The sequence below is a fragment of the Haematobia irritans genome, chromosome 5 (assembly GCF_050003625.1).
Source record: "Haematobia irritans isolate KBUSLIRL chromosome 5, ASM5000362v1, whole genome shotgun sequence".
NCBI classification, from domain to species: domain Eukaryota; kingdom Metazoa; phylum Arthropoda; class Insecta; order Diptera; family Muscidae; genus Haematobia; species Haematobia irritans.
This window is the reverse complement of record NC_134401.1, coordinates 49039301-49045300: the sequence shown is the minus strand read 5'-3', so window position 1 is coordinate 49045300 and position 6000 is coordinate 49039301.

Genomic DNA, 6000 nt, shown 5'->3' with positions numbered 1-6000 from the left:
TTAAATTGGTAAATTTTACCAAAAAGTCGTCCATCATGAACTTCGTATGTCACTAAAGACATTCTTGCAATATTGAACTCCAAGTTTTACCTTCAAACTACAAAATTTTCTTTAACAAGTGAAAAAACTTAGTTATGTCTAATAATTTTTCTTGAATTTATTGAAAAATATTTACTTATTTTTATGACATCAGCGTGATGCCAACGTTTGTAATACCGTTTAGTTAAAATTTTCTACAAATATTCAAAGTTTTCTAAAATTAACCGAAAGGTTTCTTCCTGGTGGGTTCACTGTTTTTTCAGTGTAGTATTAAATCTAGGACATATAAAATTAAATTTAGGATGCAGATTTCATCTACCAAATTTTTTTAAATCAAACCCGTTTTTCTTTACTTTAGGGCAAATTTGCTATCGAATTTAAAGTAGAGTCACAAATTTCAAAGATTCATATCCGAAATTTAAAGAAAACTATTTTTAAAGTAAAGATTGTGAACTTTCATTTAATTAAAATTTCTTTATGTTAACGAAATTTGTCCTTTATAATGTGTAAGTTATGTATCCTAAAATGGATGTTGTCCATTAGGACAATATTTTTTTGGTGTAAAGTGTGGGAGTGTGTAGAATAATGGTGGAATCAGTGGTTCGCGAGTCTTTTAGTGCAATTGAGTCCTATACTAAAAAAAATTATATCCAAAGATTTTGACTTTCCTTTAAGGATTTTGATATTGATTCCGAGCCATAGATGCGGCGTCTTTAAAATAAAGATTTTTTGGTAGATATCTATCACTGAAAAAAATATTGACCTAATTTGGAAGATTATGCATCCTATATTTAAGGACTCGAAATTTACGCTATGTTAAGGACAAAATTCTTTAAAATAAAGACATTTTAATTACAACAAAGTTTAATATCTTTGCTTCAAAAATTTTGTCATTAAATTTATGATACAAATTTTGGAAATTTGCGTTCCTCTGTTAAAGTCGTATATCTTTGAAGTGAGTCAAATTTTCTTAAAATAAAGAAAAACATTTTTTATTTAAATACATCGTCTGATATATATAGGCTAAGACTTAGTTTGAGGATTTTGCATCTTTGGTTTAAAGTATTTTTGGAATTAAAAAACTTTTTGTACATTGAAATAGTTTGGATTTTGAAACTGTAGTTTGTTTGTACATGAATACCTTTCTAATTATATCGTAAAAAGGGTATAAAAATTTTATGAATGAGATCTGCATCCAACTTTCAATTTTATTGATTCTTAATTTGAAGTCAGAGAGGTTCCTAAAAATATCTTTAATTTAAAGAAGACCCATCTTTGGCTCGGAATCAATACCAAAATTTTTAAGGGAATGTCAAATTTTTGGATCCACGTAAACTTTTTTTTTGAGTGTAGGTCAGTTTTGCAGGATCATCCCATAGCAGACTGGGCCAACCGAAATACAACATAATATAGGCCTGTTTTCTGTTAACATAGCACTGGATACAGGGAAGACTAAAAGAAAACAGAGTACTCGTTTATCCAGAACATCTCCAAAAATATGCAACACTGTCATCAGCTGTTTAAAAACAATCACATAAAAGAAGTGAAATCTTGCATTTTTAATGTATGAAATGTTCCAATTAGTAATAAATATTTACTGCTGCGATTATTTATGACACTGTACTACTTTGAATTTCATGTTTTTCCATAAATTAGTCACAATAAATTGCTATTGTGAATCGAAGAAGCGTCACTTTATCAAAATACAATCTGGCAACATCGGCGCGACTTGCACGGATGAGATGTTCTGGATAGAACACCAGTGCAACGATGTTCTGGATATCCCATACAAATGTTGCATCCAGTGCTAAAAGAAAACAGCCCTTATGTAATGGAATAGATTATTTTAATAATTGTATATCAGTAGATATGTGTAGATCCAGTAAGATTTTAAAATTAATAAAGTGTAGAAAACAAGAACATTAAAAAAATGTCCCTATAAATTATAAGTAAATCGACGAAGTTTAGATTTTTCCCTATTCCCCTTCCCCAACCAGATATCGAAAAATCATGTACTATGTATTCATTTAATCACCTTCTCCCACGTTCCCTGTAAAATTCAAATAATGCGGAGAAGGCTATATTTTGCCCTATTTTTTTTAAAGGACGTCACTTTCTCCGATCAAATGTCGCAAAATAAAATTTAACAACAAAAATTTTAAAGTGTGGGGCAAAGAGAAGGTCCCCTCCCCGACCAAATACATATGCAAACATCAGGTACATCATATTGATTTCATAACCTCCCCTAACGGCCTTTGTAAATTTCAAATAGAATTGAGAATTTTAGTTTTTTTTCAGTTTTAGACGAGGTCCAAATTCGAAAAATGATGTAGCGTATCTTTGGGTAGACGTCACCCTCAACCTTTCCTGAAAATTTCAAGCAAGTCATAAACCCTCTCTCTCTCTCTAAAAATCTCAACTAAATCAAAAAATTAAATTAATTTTTCTTATTATAATTAAAAAAAAAACATAAAAAAACAAGTATGTACGGCCATAAGTTCGGCCAGGCCGAAGCTTATGTATCCTCCACCATGGATTGCGTAGAAACTTCTATTGAAGACTGTCATCCACAATCGAATTACTTGGGTTGCGGTAACACTTGCCAATAGCAAGGTATCTTAAAACTTCCTAACACCGTCTTCTAAATTGCAAGGTAGTCCATACGTGGTATATATTAAACTAAAAAAGGCCGATTAAATACGTACATAATTAAGTTTGCAAAATTTTCTATAGAAATAAAATTTTTAGAAAATAAAATTTTGGAAACATTTTCTATAGAAGTAAAATTTGGACAAAATTTTCAATGGAATTAAAATTTTGACAGCATTCTCTATAGAAATAAAATTTTGACAGCATTCTCTATAGAAATAAAATTTTGACAAAATTTTCTATAGAAATAAAATTTTGACAAAATTTTCTATAGAAATAAAATTTTGGTCGATTATTTTTGGCTCGAGTGGCAACCACGATTATGAACCGATATGGACCAATTTTGTGTGAGTGGGGATCGGCTATATATAACTATAGACCGATATGTATCAATTTTGACATGGTTATTAGCGGCCATATACTAACACCACGTTCCAAATTTCAACCGGATCGGATGAATTTTGCTCCTCCAAGAGGCTCCGAAGGTCAAATCTGGGGATCGGTTTTTATGGGAGCTATATATAATTATGGACCGATATAGACCAATTTTTGCATGGTTGTTAGAGACGATATAATAATACTATGTACCAAATTTCAGCCGGGTCGGATGAAATTTGCTTCTCTTAGAGGATCCGGAGGTCAAATCTGGGGATCGGTTTATATGGGGTCTATATATAATTATATACCGATATGGACCAATTTTTGCATGGTTATTAAAGAACATATACCAACACCATTTACCAAATTTCAATCGGATCGGATGAATTTTACTCCTGCAAAAGGCTCCGGAAGTCAAATCTGGGATCGGTTTTTATGGGGGCTATATATAATTATAGACCGATATGGACCAATTTTTGCATGATTGTTAAAAAACATATACCAACACCATGTACCTAATTTCAACCGGATCGGATGAATTTTGCTCCTCTAAGAGGCTGCGAAGGTCAAATCTGGGGATCGGTTTATTTTGGGGCTATATATAATTATGAACCGATATGGACCAATTTTTGCATGATTGTTAGAGACGATATAAGTTACCATGTACCAAATTTCAGCCGCATCGGATGAAATTTGCTTCTCTTAGAGAATCCGAAGGTCAAATCTGTGGATCGATTTATATGGGGGCTATATATAATTATGGACTGATATAGAGCAATTCTTGCGTGTTTGTTAGAGACCACGTACTAACACCACGTTCCAAATTTCAACCAGATCGGATGAATTTTGCTCCTGCAAAGGCTCCGGAGGTCAAATCTGGAGATCGGTTTATATCGGGGATATATATAATTATGAACCGGTATGGACCAATTTTTTCATGGTTGTTAAAGAACATATACCAACACCATGTACCAACATATACCAACACCTGCAAAAGGCTCCGGAGGTCAAATCTGGGGATCGGTTTATATGGGGGCTATATATAATTATGGACCGATATGGACCAATTTTTGCATGGTTGTTAAAGAACATATACCAACACCACGTACCAAATTTCAACCGGATCGGATGAATTTTGCTCCTCTAAGAGGCTCCGAAGGTCAAATCTGGGGATCGGTTTATATGGGGGCTATATATAATTGTGGACCGATATAGACCAATTTTTGCATGGTTATTAGAGACGATATACTAATACCATGTACCAAATTTTAGCTGGATGGGATAAAATATGCTACTCTTAGAGGCTCCGCAAACCAAATCTGTTGGTCCGTGTATATGGGGGCTATACGTAAAAGTGGACCGATATGGCCCATTTGCAATATCATCCGACCTACATAAATAACAACTACTTGTGCCAAGTTTCAAGTCGATAGCTTGTTTCGTTCGGAAGTTAGCGTGATTTCAACAGACGGACGAACGGACATGCTTAGATCGACTCAGAATTTCACCACGACTTTATGGGTCTTTGAGCAATATTTCGATGTGTTTCAAACGAAATGACAAAGTTAATATACCCCATCCTATAGTGGAGGGTATAAAAAATGTCGGGCAGAAGGGAGATTCCCCTCCCCGACCATATATCGAAAAGTAAAGTAGCGGATCTTTCTCTTGACATCGTTTCAGATCTTCTTGGAAAATTTTACCAAGTCGAAGAAATTTGGTCCAATTTTGAAAAAGTCGGATAAGGGGAGGACCCATTCCTCAACAGATATCAAAAAATTAAAATATAATAAAAATTAAAAAATTGTCTTTTTGTTAGTGGTACCAATAAAAGGAAGTATTTGCACCCTCAAAAAAAAAAATCGCTTCTCTAACATATGTTCCAAACATATTTTGCAGGAAGCACATATATTATTGGATACTGCCGAAAGATTAATATGTTTGTTTTATGTGAACATATTATATGTTTGAAAGCATTTTGAGCCCAAAAATATTATATGCTTGGAAGAATTTTCCCCAAAGAAGACTGTGCTCATTCCCTAACATAATTTTCACTTCCACGAAATTTTAAGTTCTTGGTACCTTTTTCTGTAATACAAATAATTTTGATGAAATTATTCAATTTTATAAATTTTTTAAATTTTACCTTTCGCCTGGACGGAGAGTCGAACCGAGGACCATACAGTTTGTAAGCCAACACACTATCCACTGGGCTACGTAGCAGTTATAGCCACCAGTAGACAATTATCGTTATAAGTTACATTTATATAGCATAGTTTGCAGCGCCCACGAGCCCATGTAAACATAACATTATTTAAAAGAAGCATACATTTCTTGGCCACGTGGAGCAGTGGTTAGCATGTCTGCCTTGTATGCAAAGGGTCGTGGGTTCAATTCGTGCTCCGACCGAACCAATTTTTATACCCTAAACCACATAGTGGTCAGGGTATAATAAGTTTGATCGGCCAAAAAATGTGCCTACCAGAAATATTGATTTTAGACCCCATAAAATATATACCGATCGACTCAGAATCACCTCCTGAGTCGATCTAGCGCTTGGTGTCCGTCCGTCCGTCCGTCCGTCCGTCCGTCCGTCCGTCCGTCTGTCCATGTATTTGTTGTCACAAGATTCCGGTACAGGGAGTTTTTTGGGCACAAGGACGAACGCTATTGAATTTGGAAGAAATCGGATCAAATTTAGATATAGCTCCCATATATATGTATCGCCCGATTTCGACAAATGGGGTCACGTTGCGCGTGTTTTCAAACGGATCGTCACCAAATTTGGCAAAAGGTAATATTTTCCATCGCCCTTCAAGTCTGCAAAATTTCATCCAAATCGGTTCAGATTTAGATATAGCTCTCATATATATGTATCGCCCGATTTTCCCAAATTTGGCCACAAAACCTTTATTTATTAACCGATCTTACTCA